Source organism: Pinus tabuliformis, chromosome J (assembly GCF_031772625.1).
Source record: "Pinus tabuliformis cultivar Carrire ecotype Pingquan chromosome J, CPIR1, whole genome shotgun sequence".
Lineage (NCBI taxonomy): Eukaryota > Viridiplantae > Streptophyta > Pinopsida > Pinales > Pinaceae > Pinus > Pinus tabuliformis.
The window spans coordinates 285,606,132-285,626,224 of NC_142295.1; positions in this window are offsets into that span (position 1 = coordinate 285,606,132).

Here is a 20,093-nt window from a genome sequence, read left to right on the forward strand (position 1 = left end):
GATCAATGTCTTGTAATTATTTTTTAAATATGGATTAAAAGCTTAATGCTTCTTATTGAAATATTTCTTTTTACTTTTCATTTGTTATTTTTTTCTTCATAAAGTTTAGAGCATCATTAACTTTTTTTTATATAAGGTGCAAAGAATTATGTAGTTCGTTATTTTTTTTGGTGAGGAAGTAGTTTATTTATGAGAGACATTATCTTCGTTTTTTTAATGCAACAATCAATAATGGTGATGATATTTCCAATGGTGTTTTGTTATTGTTATATTTTGAATTGTACTTTAGAGTGATTTAGTTTTTTTCTTTTGAGACTTCTGGTTCTCTTTTATTCATTATTTTAAATTGGTATAATGACAAGTTTTCACATATATGGTTTCAAGAGAAATTCTTACCACCTCTATGACAATTATTTCCTTCTTTTTATCCTTTTTTGAGTGGTGATATTTGCTATGATTATAACTAGTGTCTTCTTTTGAGGCTCAAAATCTACTCCTTAAAGACCAATGAACTTTTTTTTGATCACTTTTCACTATAACGATGTAATGAAACCATCTAACAAAAAGATAAAAAAGATAGATAAATGCCTTCAAAATAAGCCTCATCGAGGGGGCAACCTCCTTTACATTACACAAATGAAAAATTCTTGGATGATACAAATGACAAGACATCCTTTCTATATATAGGAGTCTAAGAGGTCATAATATAATCAGAGCCGACATAACAATAATAATGTAAGGGCACAATAATAACAATAGTGGGCTTCTATGGGGCACAATAATAACAATATGGGGATTACATGGGCACAAGAATATAATAAGGGGGTTGTACTAATAGAAATAAGGGGTTACACTAGTAGTATAGGAACCTAACATGCCTCTCTCCTTCAAAAATTGTTGTCCTCAATGCTTGAGTAGTTTTTGATGCTTTTGTGTAAAATTATTGTCCTCCCACGTGGAATCTTCCGTGGGTAAGTTCTTCCACTTGATGAGATGCTCTGAAATTGATTGATTTTGTAGCTGTCAGGTTCTTGTTTCTGTGACTGCTCCAGGTTCCAATATGATTTTACCTTCTTCGTCAAGTTCTGGCAATATTGTTTGGACTGGGATCTTTTGCAACTTTTGAGTGAGTGTCCACACTTCTTCATCCTTCTTCCTTCATCCCTTGCTTTGTTTATCCAATTTGGTTAAATAATAGAAATAACACAAAATAATGCTTCCACATCCTCATCCTTCCTTGAGAGTGCATCTGCAACAACATTTTGCTTCCCTTTTTTGTAGATGATTTGAAAGTCATAACCCAACATATTTGTGACCCTTTTTTTCTGTTCTTCTAAAGATAATCTTTGTTCTAAAAATTATTTAAGACTATCATGATCCATTTTTGCCTTGAGGTGTCTTCCCATTAGGTAAGGTCACCATTTCTTAAGTGCATGTAGTATTGCCAACATTTCCTTCTCATAAATAGATTTCTTGAGATGTAGCCATAAAAATACCCAATCACCTACATCAAAACATCTTTCACTACGATGTTGATCTGCTTGTTGTTTCATTCGATTCTGCAAGGAAGAATTATGTCAAATTTCCCACAGTGACCTGATTGTAGACTCGTTCAGTAGAGCGAAATTGTATGAAATGCCACATGTCACTGTTTCAAACTTAGGACATGAAATCGATACATAGAAAACTACAGTCTGTCCTTCTTCTGTAACTTTCTATGAAATTTCAATATGATGCACAAAGAGAAATTTATGACGATTTTCCCAATGTCATCTATTTGGGATGTAATTCGAGAGCCTACAAAAACCCTAAATGTGTTGCACTGTATCTCTAAAAATATAACAAAACAAGATCTGAAATTCGGGCTTGAGCTTCACCAATTTTTCAGCTCAAATGGGTTCTACTTTCAGAGTTTGAAACTTTGTAGAAACACAATTATAGCGAAAATTCCACGATGACCTGTTTGAGATGGAATTCTGGAGCTTGCAAAAACGCTAACTTCCTTAGACCATATCTTCGACAATATAGTGAGACAAGATCTGAAATCCATACCCGAGGTTCAGAGAGATGTCGTATCAAATGGGTTTTGTTTTTAGCTTCTGAGACGTCGCAAAAAAAATTTTATAGCGAAAATTCCATGATGACTTATTTGGAGTAGAGAAACCCTAGAATCCAAAGTTCTGATACCAAATGTTATGAAACCAACTCACATAAAGATAGAAAAGATAGATAAACACCTTCAAAATAAGCCTCTTCAAGGGGTAAACCTCCTTTGCATTACATAAATGAAAAATTCTCCAATGATACAAATGACAAGACCTCCTTTCTATATATAGGAGTCTAAGGGGTCATAATATAATCAGAGCCGACATAACAATAATAATGTAAGGGCACAATAATAACAATAGTGGGCCTCTATGGGGCACAATAATAAAAATATGGGGACCACACAGGCACAACAATATAATAAGGGGGTTGTAGTAATAATAATAAGGGGTTACACTAGTAGTATAGGGACCTAACAATCGTTTTTTAACCAAGTTATTAGGCTGATAGTCATGGTTTGCTATAGATAATGGGCTTAAACTTAAAACATTCATTTTTAGTAGTTGATATTCTTTAATATTAGGAAATTTTGTTGCTAAGACTTCTCATTTAGAGGTATGTTTGTCAGTTTATTATTTTTTGTAAATGGGAAAACTTAATATTTGTTCAATCCCATTTATCATCATAAAAACTCTTATGAACATCACATGTGAATAATTGCTACTTAATTGAGAAATAATTAGTTTTGTTGGGCCACCACGTGAATAAATTTTAAGTGTCTCCTTCTCCGTACAAATATTCCATAGAAATATGACATAATTTGTTTATAGGCAAGTTGATAGGAAAAATATCATCAATCTTTTTAATCCACATGATAATATTTTGATTTTCTATTCAATTATATGTAGGTATTTCAATTTTGATTTTATTTAGATAACCTATGTAATGTTGACAACCATGATAACCATGATAGGATGTGTTTGAAAACTATAAACTTGGTAGCAATGTCTGATAAACTAAAGATTGTGTAAATAATGCATATACCATTCCAGTAATTGGACAATGTTTTTAACTGATTTGAATAAATATCTAGAACATTTAATATATATATTTTTTAATTCTTATTCTTATTAGGGCTTTCCTTCATTTTTGAAAAGATTCTATTATCTTTTCAAAATTTTCCTCTCTTTTGTATTAGTTTATGTATTTTTTGATTTAATATTTCTAACCCTTTCTTAGAAATTTTCCCCTTCTCAACATTAATGAGAAGGTGTCTTTTAAGTTCTTATCTTCATTTCTACATCTTCATGTAATTCATTATTGCTAACCATCTTTTGGTTCACTTTTTATTTGTTGGCTCCATCTATTTTTTTTATATAAAGTTTTAAATATAAATCTAATTGATAATGCAAAGATTTGGATGTAATTTAGTAACTCCAACTTTATAAAAGTGATTCAAATTAGATGAAAATGCCAACATTGAAAAGTAATCGGTAATTTTATGAGGGGAACAACTTTTCCTAGTTCAATTTTTAAAAATAAATAAGTAAAGATGGGTTGACGTAAATGTTGTTGGTTCATACAATAAAATATATTTCATACCAGAATTAAAAGTATGATATGGAAATATTATATGCAACTCCTTAAGTTGGAATTGTAACATAATATTGGTATGGAGTATAAGTGAGTGAAAGATCTCGTACTAAAGGTACGAGGGAACAAATGTTTGATTAGTGGATGTACACTAGATTGTATGACATAGAAAATGTTACAGAAGATTACAAATGACATGGAATTTCAATGCATCATGCGGGAAACAATTTAATGGTGATGTGTGTACAAACTATTGATTGCTATAGTTATAAGGATGATAATGGAATTGCATGAGAAAATATTTTTGATGATTAAATGCATAAAATTGTTTAGAAATTGGTTTTGATACGCAATGTAATAAAAAAAATTGCAATAAAAGTATTTCTACAAATATCTAAAAATGCATTAATTAATGCATTAAATAGTAAATTATTGATAAGAATGATAATAACAGTGATGTTATAATGAGCCTTATTGTTCTATAAATTGTTATGGATATTTCACTAAAATAATTTATCACAACAAATTTAATAAAACACTAAAATATTTAATATGAAGATTAATATATTTTAGATTCTTTAATTACTAGTTTATGCTTAAGTAAAAAAATAGTTGGAATGCAAGAAATAGAGAAAATAAAGTAATATATAATATCCATAACAGACATAAGTTTTTCTCTGCGAAACCCTTAAGGGAGAAAACCCAGTGAGAAGATGAGATTATTTTTTTCTCTTTCTCTAGTATTGAAACATGCAAGAAATAGAGAACATAAAGTAATATATAATATCCACAATAGACATAAGTTTTTCTTTGGGAAACCCTTAAGGGAGAAAACCCAACCAGAAGATGAGGTTATTTTTTTCTCTTTCTCTAGTATTGAAACATGCAAGAAATAGAGAACATAAAGTAATATATAATATCCACAATAGACATAAGTTTTTTTGTGGGAAACCCTTAAGGGAGAAAATCCATCTAGAAGATGAGGTTTTTTTTCTCTTTCTCTAGTATTGAAACATGCAAGCACAAAGGAAGGAGTACTCTTTATGGAGTTACCTAAAACCTTTCGCACATAAATTTTCTATGAAACCTTAACCATCTCTTTTTTCTCTCTAAATTACCACTCCTAGTTACTCTCTAAACCATGGAACAAAATACAATAGCATAGAATGGAACCCATAGTCCTCCTACTCACTTCATATTTAAGATGTGCTAATATCATACTATGGGTAAGGGTTGACTCCCTCAAACATCAACTAGATTTATGGCTTTAGCACTTTCATTATTCTTGAATATCTACATGTGGTTAGCACAATTTGCATTAGTAATGGGGGTTGTCATGGAACTTTCTGATCAATGGAAATGAACACAATAGGTGAACTGTGGGAGACATAACCTTTTCACACAAAATCTGATTGATGCAATCCTCACACTATTGGAAAGGAATTTGAGTATAGATTAACATAAAGATCCCACACTAAAGCGAGATATTTTTTAAAGCAAATGATGTTGTTTAATGCCTAAAAATGGATCCAAAATGTTTTTAACCCCAGTTCCCAAAACTAGGACTTTCCATTAAAATGAACCAATAAACTTATTCCTCCTTCTTCTTTCAAATTTGAATGAATCGATATAGAAGAAAAATAATATAATGTTACTATCTAGATTATTTGTAATAGTATACTTACAAGCATTAAGTATCATGAGGTGAAAATGTATATGTCTCTTGAACTTTTAGTAGTCTAATTAATATTATTTATTATTATTATTTTTACATTTATTACACTTTTTTTCTATTTCTAAGGATGAATAATCATTTCCTTTGAGATTGGTATGATTGGATACTTTTTTAATAACTTTACTTTGGTGTATTTTTAGTTGTACAAACTACTTGGATATTGTTTCCTCAATCACATAAGGTTAAAACCAAGGTGTTTCTTGATTTCCCCTTGATTTTTAAATCATATACCAACACTAAATATCCATTTGTGAACTCTTTTACTTTCAGATTCCTATTATGTGAATCTCTCTATTCTTATTTATAAAATTCTTAGTGAGATAGTGCTACTTTTTTTTCCTCTAGCTTGTGTAATTGATATAGTTGATCTTGCTATGTTTGAGCTAAGTTGAATATCATTTCTATAGACACTCTATTTGCATCTACTATAAATTGAAATGACACTACTACTTCTTGACCAAGGACTAAATTAAAAGGACTTTGACCAATTAATTTCTTATAGGTAGTTCTATATTTCCAAATAAGGGAAATAAATTCATTATCCAATCCAACCTATCGACATGCACATATTTATTAGATCCTTAGATAAAAAATTAGTGAATTAATCAATTTCTCCATTAGTTTTAAGATGATAAGGGGAAATTATTTTATGTTCTATCAAAAGTTCTTTCATGATAATGTATATGGAATGGTTCTATTCATAGAGTTTGTCCTTCCAATGTATTAGATTTAGTGGAGAACCATATCCAGTTATGTTATTTTAACATATAGATTTTGTTTCTTCTTGTATGACTATAATTTAGTTCTACTTCATCCAATTTCACAAGATATTTGATGTTTTTAATGATGTACCTTTCTCCTTTTCATTTTCCTTTCTTAAGGAAAATACCTACATAATCTATAGCATAATTAACAAAAAGGTGACTTGAGTTTATTATTGTAGATCCATTTCATCTATTCTCAATGGTATGGTTATTCTCCAATAATTGTCATATTTTCTTAACCTTTGTTCTATAGCCCCAATTTAGGGTTTGACACCAAATTCCTACTTACAGGATCTTGGAATGGTATCTACATGGTAGTGATATCTTGCATGACCAATATTTTCTTCCTCAATTATTCCTTCCCTCTCATGTTCTTGAACATACCTTCTAAGCATATCATCAAGACAATTTTTTAATAAACTTCCATTAATTATTGTATGAATTTTCATGGCTTTTTTTTTTTAATTCCTCGTTGATAATTTTTAACGATTTTTTCCTTCATAGTACTAATTATTTAGGTGTAGCTTCTACTTTTAAAAGGTGTGCATTATGGGTATCATCATCTATTCTTTCTAGTTATTCTCTAGTTTTAGTTCTTGAGACATAGTTGATACCTACATGTTTTCTTCCTAGAATTACTATGATTTTGAATTCAAATTCCTAGAAAAGCACTGGCCTTTTAGGAATCCTCGATTGATGTACTAGATTATTGGAAAAAAAATTGATGCTTGGAGTTGTGTTCAAAAGACAAAAATAATGGTTAGAAAGTAGTGTTTGAAATGTTACAAATAAAATATTATTCTTAACCCCCGTTCCAAATAATTGCCACCCTAACCACCTAGCTATGCCGAGGTTCCCTTTCATGGCTAGCTTCTTAGAGGGACTATGATCGTTTAGGCGATGGAAGTTTGAGTTAATAACAGGTTTGTGATGCCCTTAGATGTTTTGGTCCACACGTGCGCTACATTGATGCAGACAACGATTTTTTCTTCCTTGTTCGAGAGGATCGGGAAATCTTCTCAAATTGCATCATGATTGGGATAGACCATTGCAATTATTGGTATTCAACGAGGAATTCCTAGTAAGCGTGTGTCATCAACTCATGCTCACTATGTCCCTTCCCTTTGTACACAACATTTGTCGCACCTATTGATTGAATGATCCAGTGAAGTGTTCAGATTGCATCGACGATGGCGGTTCACCTCTGTCGACATCGTGAGAGGTTCATTGAACCTTATAATTTAGAGGAAGGGGAAGTTGTATCAAGGTTACCATAGGTGAACCTGCGGTAGGATCATTGATAGCAAGGGTTTTCTTTTTTGGTTCGGGTCGAGTGGGTTTCTATTCTAATGTAGGCCCGTGTGGTGTGTCTCAAGGGGAGCAAGTTTGGTGTTTGGTGGGAACAATGTTGGTTGCTTGTCTTGAGGTCACATTTGTTTTTTGGTGTGTGCTTACAAGCCATGTTTGTGCTTGTCCCACCAATCCTTTGTTTTTTCCTTCCCCCAATGTGTTTCTGTAGGGGGGTTCGGAAGCTTGTTTCTTGGGAGCCCTCTCTGACAATCTATTCGGCGAGGCATCGTTGCTGTAGTTGAGGTGCCTGGGAAATATGATGGATATATTTAGAATCATTCATAGCGATGGTGCTTGGTCTTTTGTTTACCGGAAGGCATGGGCCAAGGGTGCGGGCCTCCATAAATTGTTCTCTCGAAAAGGCGGCGGTGGTTTATGTGTTTCTTGGGTGAGCTTTTTTGCTAGTGGTTGGGTCAAGGGAATGGTTGTGCACGTGCCGAGTACCTAAAACCTTCCATGAGGGGAAATTGTCGGGGTGGGGGCAATTCCTTCTCTAATATATTCTAATTCAGTTTCAAAAAAAATTTAATGCATCCGATTCACATGAAATTTCTTTCTCTATTTAGGAATTTTAAGATGGGGCCTTCAAACAATTTATTCTTCGTTATTTCAAATGATTCATTATTGTTTTCAATCCAAATAGATTATACATAATCCTTTATTAGTTTATTTAGAGGAGACATTATATCAAGTTAATGTCTAATAAATTTTATAAAATATCCAAAATGACCCACTATCATTCTTATCTCCTTAAATATGTGGGAGGATTTAAATTCAAGATACTAAGGTTTTCTTCCATGTTGAATTTGATACCTTATTTCCATACTACATGCCTTATTAGTATGCCAATTGAAATGGGGATGATACATTTTCTTATGTGAAGGGATATCCTTATCTATATCCACCTTTCTAAGACAATTCTAATCCAAATCTATACTATTCTTGAGTAGGTTGTATGTAATCCAAACATGAAAATAGAGAATATTTTTTTTTGTGAATAGATTATTGATATGCTTTCGCTACTACTATTTTACATACAAAAGGAAGTACCATGTATATACAATCCAAAATTTGTAAAAAAAGTTCTATTTTGTTAGCTCTCATTAGTAATAGCAACTTTATAATATCTAAATATGGAATTAGTAAATGAGTAACGTTCATGACATGTTTCTTTATTTATTATTCCAACAACAAATGGAATTGGAAAAGGCTCTTTGACTATTACCTTACTTCATCCTCTGAAGTTGATGCCAAACCTTAATATTTCGGGATCATCTTTATTTGGTTCCACTACCATAGGAATAACCTATTTGTCTTTATATATAGGCTATATGACTCCTATTACAAGCATAATTTCAGGTGTTTGTATTTGTGGGGACATACTCACACCAATTTATAAGGTATCCATTTTATAGGTTTTGCACTAAGGATGATATTAATTTTCAATTTTCCCATTTTTGTTACTCTTTCCTTTGAGATTTTACAATCTCGTGTGAATTCATTTTGGTATTCCTTCAATGGGTCAACTATCTCTATTTTAATTTACCTAATACCCTTTGTTCACGTTGGGGAGGGGTACTTCTTGATATCAACAATTTCACTCTAAATTTGGTTCTCTAATATATTTCCTCACTACGTTATTATTAACTATCTAACACATGTAGGCATGATAATTTATAATTATGTAGGAATAGTGAATTATTTAGTCATAATGGAACCATAAAACATAATTGTAATATTACATATCCAAATAGAAATGAGCAAAGTAGAAGGAAATAAAATCCATGACATAAAAAATAATAACTTACCACAATTTGTAAATACATCAACATATCTTATATGTCTAGAAAATGTTTTCAAACTAAATGCATATAATGATTCTCCGCCAAACCATAAGATCCTTGTTGTTCTAATTATCTCTACAATAGGGGCCAACCTTGAGCTAAGGATATGAATGCACAACGTTGAATGTTTCTTATCAATGGCTCTAATTATTTTATTAAGATCCAATTCCTAGGATCAAAATTATTATTATTTATAGCTACAATAGCCCCAAACCATAATTATACTTCCCCATCAACCTACAAACCTAAGTAATTGTATCTCGTTCTCTACCTAAAAGTCCTTCAATATATCTCGCTTCCATCTATGTATGTAGTGTAGGATAAATAGGAAATCATCCTATCAAGATTTCAAGGATTATCTATGGTAGTGAGATTCCATAATGACAATGATTATCATTACATGCAATCATAATTATCTCATAATTCATGATTGTAGATTTTCATAACCCACTTTTAGTAGGTATATGTTCATTTTAACTCAAGTATTACTCCCTCATATTTCTCTACCATGACGAAAATTTGATCCCCCCCAAAATTGACAAGCTTAATGGAAACTAAAACTCTTCCAACATTTCAAAACTTGAATTGCACCATGGATTAATTTCTCTAATATCCTAAATATTTAAATTAGAATTGTATTTCAAATAAATATGTCACTCTAAACCCCAATACTTTGAACCCCTTGATAATATGCACTCATGGTTAATATGGATCACCCCTAAAATCTTTTTAAGTATTCCCCCAAATCCTTCCAACCCTCTATTCCACATAGCAAAAAAAGGCATAGTTACATGTGAGTTAAAAATAACATGATTTCATGGAAATTACGTGATTTTACTCTCCTATTACTAATCCTAAGGATCAATGAATACTAATTAAGAAATGTTAAGCAAATGCGCTTATTAATAAACTAATATTATCTTTATTTAGCCCCATTAGCCCTCCAAGTCCCCTTCTTTTACCTCTTTCAGAGTCATAAAACCCTATTTATTTATCTCTTTTCATATGTATCCTATAATTTATTTGTTTTATTAACATTCCATGTACATTTCTACATATCACATAGTTCAACTTTTATCCATTCATTATCCACACAAACATATTACTAATCTCAAAATATAGAATGGGGTATTACTCTCCACCTACATTTTGCATCATCATTATTGGACATAACCATTATATGAAATAGCTTTTACATCAAAATGTCAAAAAAATGTGGAAATACCTCCAACATTGCATCATTTAGCTTCCATATTGCTTCTTCAGAGCACTAATGGGTCTTATTGAGGGGGGGCAGATTCCCAAAATCAATAATAGGTACCAAACCTAAGGAAGAGACCTAGTTAGGCTCTTCCTTATTTGGTTTGAAATGATCCTCTTTATTAAGATTAAATAACATATACAACAAGATTTAATGCATTGCTTTTTAGCATGTTTAGTTATTTCTTATTTTTGTTTACTGATGTGCATAAAGAGATAACAAGATACTCTAAAACAATATTATATTCAAGCATAACCCGTCAAAACAAAATATAGTAAATGAAAATTATCTAATATGATGAAAACCATTATAAATTATTAAAAAGTCTTGACTTTGACCGGTCTATTGCATACATTGGACATATTTTTTCCTATCATCCCCTATTTTTTCTTTCCTTTCTTATCGACAAGTACATCATTAACCTACGAGCCTCAGTTGATAATTTAATGAGTAGAAATTTAAGCAATTAGATTTCCCAAAAGTTTTGACACCATTGTCGTGGAGATGACAAGGAACTAGGTCTTGATTGCCTTGATGTTTGATTAGATGTCCTTGTCTAGAGTAGCATCCTAAAACAAAGAGAGGAAGGAACAATAAGACGCGAGGTAAGAACTTGTGCATCCACTTTAGTGGGTTTCTTGTCTCACAAGATTTGGATGATGTTGGTAATGTATGATATGGGGAAAAGGTAAAAGGGGTATGGGTAAAGGAAATTTTAATACTTCAGATATAACATTAAAAAAAAAGAAAACCCCCACCACTAACCTTTCGATAGGTAATAATTGAAAAAATAAGAAAGAAGGTAGAATGCTAAAGAGTCAAGCAAATTTTGGGGAGACATTAGTAGTTGGGGTAGCAATAAATGCTTCCATTACTTCAGCTGGTCCATAATTTAAAATATCATTTGAAAAATAGGCAAAGTCAAAACTTTAAAACAATCCCACTACTGAACTAGAGCCTCTAGCACTAGATACAAAATTTGGTTATTTTGGGGTTAGAAACATGGATAAGGGAGAAGGTGAAACAAATCATGGAGGAAACTAGGAAAAGAGTGAGGAAGAGGTACCATTTGGATTTATTATTTCTAATCATACTACCAACGTTCACATGAAGAAAATTTATCCTTCGATACTTCCATGATTCCAAGGATTGGTAAGCAAATACCCTGATACTAATTTATTTGAATTTGATGTTTTGTGTTGTAGCATGGATTATTCAACTGATGCATAAAAACTTAAGCTATTTCTTGATACTCTTAAATATGCTACCCTATGATGGTTTATGGGATTATAAGAAAATAGTATAACCTGGGAGGGCATCATAAAAAAATTTCTTAAAAAATATCAGGATTACTGTAAAGCTAGAGAATTGAAAGAAAAAATATTTAAAATGGTACAAGAAAATCAGAAAGTTTAGAGGACTATTTAGATATATTTATATACAATCTTAACCATTCTAGGCAACATAAGATAGACCCTGAAACTCAAAAAATATCCTTTTAAAGGTTGTTTTTGAAGAATCTATGAATATGTTGAATTTAATGGGAATCGAGGATATCTCTAGGTTTCCTTTTCATGATATTTATGACATATTTAGAAGGTATTCCAGGTATTAGGGTCGAACAGGAAAAGGTTCCTTAGATGGTTTCCTAGAAATCTTAAGGCATCCTCTAGTGGTGTAACTAGAACTAAATTAGGAAACTTACTGGAAAACTTGAAGACTAATATACTTAGTACACTCAGTCTAAAACTCAACATCCTAAGATTTAAAAAAGAAACAAGGAGTCGAACAAGTGTCCCTTGCTATTCTTTGTTCTATATGTTGGAATAAGCACATAAAGAAATCTTTCCCTCTTGGTAGTGTTATTATTCATGCCATTTTTGCAGAAAAACATAAAATTGATAATTGTCCATCCTTACTAGGACTTAAAGTGTTGTACCAAGGAGATGATCAATGAAAAAATTATATTTATTCATTGGAAACTAAAAATCCATGGCAGCCCCAACCTCAAGGTATTCCTTTCGATGCTTCTAATGTGAATTTATCATATTTACCCAAATAGAAATATGCACCTTGGAAAGCTACAACACCATGCAAGCATGCCCTAACAGGTCACCCATAATCAACCTTGGTAGCAAGATGGTGAGTATTTGTTTACAAGACTATTCCTTCATACACTTACTTTGTAAAACCTCAATACCCTATGCAACCACAACAATTCTCACATCCTTATCCACCAAAAATAGCTACACAACAACAATCCCCAAACACGTAGTCTCAATAGCTACAAATACTAACAACTCAACCTACTATGATGAATGGATTGCCCATTTAACCTATCACTAACTCAAAAAATAACGCATCTCATCCTGCCTTTCAAGTTGAGTCACAACCCTTCCCAACTTACACCATTACTCTTGTATAGGTACATGATATTCATTTGAGGTTTGGGAACATGCTCCAAAATCACAACCCCATTATTTTTGAAGAGGGAAGAGATGAAGTAATCATTATTCCTACAATTAAAAATATCTCTCCTATTATGCTACATCAAGATGTTATTAGTTCAGAGCAACATTTTGCATTAACAAACCCACCTTATCTAGAAAGGCTAAATGCAAGAAAACCGGTGGTTCCTCTCAAGTATGATTTGGTTAACAAACTTAGGAAATTTTTTGTTAGAATCCCTCTACTTCAAGCTATTAATGATATTCCTATTTAAGCTAAAACAGTGAGGCATATTTGCTTAAGAAAACCTAGAAGAAAAAGAAAAGGCCCACTATTGAGCCTCATAATTGCTTCTTTTTGACACCCTTTTTGACACTCTTTATTTCCTTTTGACCTTTATAATCACATAGTGGGCATCAAATTGCATCATTTATGACATGGCAGGTATATACTTGTCTTGTATTTCATAAACTGGTAATTTTCTTTATTATTTAGTCTAATGTTTACTTTAGCTACCAAATTGCAATGATTCTACAGCTAATACATGATTCTGTTGCCAACTCTGTGGTTTGAAGGTTCCAAGGTGCCAGATGGAAAGTGAAATATATGGTAGATGGAAATTGATGCACTCAACGATTTCCTCCCACTATCATGAACTAGATCGATGAAAGAAGTTCCCAATGATGTAGTCAAAGATAAAGTCAACCCCTGTAATCGGTAATAGGTGAGCGAGAACAAGATATACACCTAATGATTTCCTTTAATAATGGAAAATCATGAGTGAGTTATGCTACATTACCTTTTCAAGTTAAAATTAGTATCTATTGACAAGGATTAGGCGTAGAGATCTGAATAGTTAATGTTATCAGCTTTATAAATAAAACTTTCAGCAGAAATGAAAATTTTGTTAAGGACTACGCGACAATGAAGATTTAAACTCTTTTTTTAATATACAATTTATGAAAGAACCTTTTCATTTCCATGTGTGGTTGATTGTTTGATCAACAGCGTGATTACCTGCTTCTCGTGGAGGGTCCCCTCGGGCAATAAGGATTCTTGTTCATTTTAAGTACATATAATTTCTATATAAGTTCATAAGATTTCTGCCTATTCAATTGAATAGTTGCATTCTTAATTTCTTTCATAATTGAATTAGGATTTTTTTACTAATTATTTCTTATGTTTATAGATTCTAGATGCACATGAATTATTCTTAGCAGTAGTGATATATATGATTTTATAGACAAAATATTATTTCTATTCTAGAACAAAGGATTAATTTGCATAATTAGATGTTGCATTCCAAGCATGTGTGACTTATAATTCAAGGAAGTGTGGATGTATTTAAGAAGAGGTTTATTTCATTTTGATTTCAAACAACTATGAATGCTATTGTTAGAGATGTGTGATGATATTAATAGTGGCCTTTCCTTTTGAAATTGAGCGTGTATATAATTATTATTGGTGCGAAGAGTGTAATTTTTTTTCATTTACAACAAGTGTGGGATTGATTTACTTATATGCATAATTGTGAGATTTTCTTTCAAAGCAGAGTGTGAGATTTTCCATAAGTAGTTTTTAATGAAAGAGTGTGATTATCATAGCGCTAATATTATTTTCATTAATAGAAGACATGTGCATTTCCATAGCTCAATTCAATTTAGAATAAAAGGCTTCTACTATATACAGTGCATTTACACTTCATCAACTTACTATCCCTAGTCTATAATCTATGTAAATAACTTAAGATCAATTAAATTGCTAAATATTTTGGCACTATTGCTGGGGAAGTGTATATAGGAGTCTTTTCTTTTCATTTTTTCTTAAATAATAAAAAAAAAAAAATAAAATAAAAAATTATATGCATAGGGAAAGAGATTCTAGACATAGATTTGTAGGTGGAGGTAAATGCTTAACTCCAACATCATCGCTCACCCCACCACGAATTTGTAGTGCTACACCACCCACTCAAACTCACATTCCATCATTTGTGGGAAAACATACACTTCCTTAGGTACTTAAATCCGAAATCCAACCTAGAGATTCAACAACCTCATCAATTGAAGCAGTAATAGAAGAAGAAGATCCTACATCCCCAACAGAAGGAGTAGTTTTCCTATCTTCAAATGGAGAAAGACTTCTAGGACAAGAATTAGAAATCGCTAGTGAAGAAGAGGGGGAAGAAACTTATTTAACTTATTTTAACTTACCATTGATAGAAGAATTAGAAGATCTAGAAGAGGAATTAGAAAACCCAATTTTGGAACCCTATATTAGTTCTGGAGAGTCTACAATGGTTGGAGAAGGGGAATGAGAGGTACATAATATCAATGGTGAACAACATAGGATTGGAGGAAGAGGTGAAAGAGGTGGAGGAAGAGGGAGAGGATGAGGTAGATGAGATCTAGAACCGTTTGTATTTCCTATCGTTGATGAAGAGACAATGGCTACAATGAGAATTATCTCACCCTCCATCCTTCCAAATTTTCATGGATTAAGAAGTGAGGATCCTGAAACATTTCTCTTTGAGTTTGAATTCTTGTTTAGATCTTATGATTAATTGCATGACCCTCAAAAGTTGAAATTATTTCCAACTACTCTTAAGTATGTAGCATTAAAATGGTTCATGGGCTTAGGAGCACATTATATAAGAACATGGGAAGAAATGAAAACTACATTCCTAGATAAATATAAAGACTACTACATGCCCAATAATCTTAAGGATGAAGTCTTTAAAATGATGCAAAAAGAGGATGAAAATCTTGAAGATTTCATTGAAAGAATTGCTTATAATTTTAAAAGGGCTAAAATGCATGAATTATATGAAGAAACTTTGAAACATCTCTTATTAAAATCCATCATAGATGAGTGGATTGATCTTCTCAATTTGATGGGTAAGGGAGATATTTCTCAGTTATCATTTGGAGAAATTTGTGAGTTATGCATACACATTTCAAGGGGAAAGGCAAAAACTGGGAGAAATCCAAGATATCCTCTCTTGTCTAGGATTAATAAATCTGCAGCTGGGACAATAAATACGAATGAATTAGGAAATTTTCTTGACAACTTTAAAACAAAACATTTTGGGAAATCTTTGTTAAAAAATAGATACTCTTAAAGTACAAAACAAGAAAAATGTTGAAAATGTTGCATTGTCAATCTTTTGTCCCAAATGTAGGAAAAAAATGCTTTGAGAGAATGTCCTCTTGATTTAAAAAGTGTAGAAACTTATGTTATGTGTGCAGAAAATCATGATACAAAGGAATGTCCTTTGATACCAGGTCTTAAAGATGCTTATCAAGAAGATCTAATACCAAATCAAGTAGAGCCTCTTTGTTTTACTGCTAAGTGACCATGGAAAAATTCACAACCAAATATGACTGAAGGTTTTAACACGCAAGCATTTGCACAACCATCATAAAACAATTTCACTGCACCCATGCCTTGGCAATATTGGACCCAACCTTGGGTAAAACGATGGAAAAATCCTTATGGAAATATCCTCAATATCCTTAGTATCAACAACCTTACCCTATTTTTCCACCACAATATTTTCCTCAACATGTTCAATGAACTCAACCTCAGAATCCAAATCCACAACTTTCATTACCACTTCCCCAAAGACCAAATAAATTGTCTACTCAACCACTTCCAAATCGAAATAATAATAAAAATTCACAACCTGTTTACAATATGGAAGGACAAAATTTCCAAACCTACATGATAACTCCATTAGATTTGAGCAATGTCCAACTTAGATCTGGTAGAGTATTGGAAAAGAAGTCCCTATCAATTATTATTTAGGAATATGAAAACGAGAATCTCTCTGAAAAAGATAAATCTCTTAATTAATAAGAAAAATCTAAAAAATAAACAACCCTTGTACATTCTAATGATATTCCAATAAAATCAATTCCCATCATAGAACAACCTTCAGTGTATGTCCAAACGCCACCTTTTCATGAGAGGTTAAAATTTTATAAAGGGGTAGAAAAACATATTGTATTGCCTGATTATGATATGATAGATGAACTAAAGAATGTTTGTATAAAAATTCCTTTGTTAAAAGCTATCAAAGAAATATGAATATTTGCAAAGTCAATCAAGAAGTTAAGTATTAAAATATCAGGAAGAAAAATAAAAGAAGTAAAAAGAATTCAATTAGTTGAAAAAAATGCAAATATCATGATGGGAAAAATAAGAATTCAGAAATATCTTGATCCAGGAAGTCCCATTGTGAAAACACATATCAATGGTATCGAAATTCCAAACACATTGATTGATTTAGGAGCAACTATAAACATCATTAGTAAAAAAAACTATGAATCAATTGAAACTTCCTAATATTCAATATACACCTAAATTGTTACAATTAGTAGATATATCTGTTATTAAACCTAATGGTGTATTAGAAGACATATTTGTATGCTTATATTCTTGGGAATATCCTATTGATTTTATTATTTTAACACCCAAGAATAATTTAGGAGGACATCCATTGATTCTAGGAACACTATGGTTAGCTACAGCTGATGCTTTTATAACTTATAGATATGGTGATATGTTTATTTTTTATGGAAGTTCAATAAATAAATTCACATTATATCCTGATGCAAAAACAACAATATAAGTAGAAATTGAAGAATGGATAGATGATGATATTGATATACGACCAATATTTGTTACTTCACATATAGATGAAGAAGATAAGACTTTTTAATTTAATGGAAAATAATGATTCTTCATAAAGTGAATCTAATCAAAGTTTTCAAGACCAATGTAATATTGAATATTTGTCATCTCATCAGTTATCTTTACATTCTATGGAAAAAATTGGTAATTCTTCAGTAGAATATTTTCCAGGAAAAAACATTGAATACCAATAATAATTTGGAAGAATTTCAAAAGAAAGAATTAATAAAGATGTTACAAGAACATTCCACTTCTTATGCATGGGAGTACACTAAAATGGAAGAAATTGATCGTAATACTTGTATACATCATATTTACATTGAAAAAAAATGCTAAACCAATCCGACAGCCTCAAAGAAGAATGAATCCAAATTTGAGAGAAATTGCTAAAGAGGAACTACAAAAATTGTTATATGTGAATAGCCACTGGGTTGTAGTGTTCACCATTGGTAATTTTTCCTAAAAAGAATGGAAAACGGAGAGTATGCATTGACTATATGGAATTGAATAAATCTACCTTAAAAGATCATTTTCCACTTCCTTTTATAGATAAATTTTTAGATACGTTGGCAGGAAAGAAATATTCTCATTCTTGGATGGTTTTAGTGGATATAGCCAGATCCAAGTAGCTCCAAAAGATCAAGATAAAACTACTTTTACTTGTCCATGGGGAACCTATGCCTATTGAGTACTTCCTTTCGGGTTATGTAATACACATGCAACATTCCAAAGGGAATTTTTAGGAATTTTCTTTGATCTAATTCACGATTGTGTGGAAGTGTGGAAGTATATATGGATGATTTTAATGTCTATGGAAATTCCTTTGAAGAAGCTCTTAAAATTTTGGAAAAAGTTTTTATTAGATATAAGGAATAAAATATCTCATTAAGCCATGAATTTTTTTTATGATGTTTACTGAGGGAACTGTTTTAGGACACCATATTTGAGGGAATCGAATTAGAGTGGATACAATTAAAGTAGAACTTATTTCTAAATTATCAATTCCAACTTGTCAAAGAGATGCTAAAATTTTTCTTGGATTTACTGGTTACTATAGAAGGTTCATAGAAAACTTTACAAAAATGGCTTCTCCACTCTTCAAATTTCTCACAAAATATTGTGAATTCATTTGGAATTCTGATTGCCAAAAAGCTTTTAAAACATTGAAAGAAAAGATTTTTGAACCACCTATTCTAAGAGGACCAAACTGGAAGTTACCTTTTCATATTTCAATCGATGCTTCAGATAGAACATTAGGCTTGGTATTAGGACAAAAGGATTTAACTCCTTATGCCATTTACTATACAAATAAAATTTTGACTCATGCAAAGTTAAATTACACTATAACATAAAAGGTGTTTTTAGTTGTTGTCCATGCCATTAATAAATTCATACATTACGTCACTGGTTACGAAACCTTTCTACATGTAGATCATTATGTAGTTAAGTACTTAATGAATAAACCAATCACTAATGGAAGAATTACAAGATGGTTATTGTTGTTACAAGAATTCAATATTACTATTTTGGATCGATGTGGAAAACAAAATACAGTTGTTGAATTTCTATCTAAGATTCAAAATGATAATAATGATGTACCTATAGAAGATAATTTTCCTCATGAATATATTTTTGCAGTATCTATTAAATCTCATTGGTTTCCAGATATTGCTAATTATTTGGCTACAGGAAAGTTACCATTATATCTTCCTCCTCGAGAGAAAAGAAAGATAATTCAAATTAGTCCATCTTATTCATGGATGGATGGAGAATTATATAAGACAGGGCCATACTTGATCATTTGAAGATGTGTCAGAGAATATGAAGTACCAAAAATATTAAAGTCTTCCCATGATGAACATGTGGAGGACACTTCACTAATAAAAGAATTGCTTACAAAGTCGTTCTCTTAAGATATTATTGGTATTCCATTTTCAAGGATGCCAAAGAATATGTGAAGAGATGTGATATTCTACAAAGAATGGGGAAACTTGTTCCTTCAGATGAAATGCCTCTACAAACTCAGGTACTTATTGAACCTTTTGAAAAATGGGCTCTGGATTTTGTTGGTCCAATCAATCCACCATCAAGACAAAAAAAGGTACATTATTGTTTGCACTAATTATGTTACAAAATGGGTAGAAGCTAAAGCACTTCCTTTTGCTACTGAAAATGTTATAGTTTCAGTTCTTTTTGGGGAAATTTTTACCCATTTTGGTGTCCCACGGGAAATTATGACAGATCAAGGTACTCAATTTACATCCAAGTCGGTACAGAGGATAATGAAGGAATATAAAATCAAACATCGAAATTCCACTCCATATCACCCACAGGAAAATGGATTGGTGGAATCCACCAAT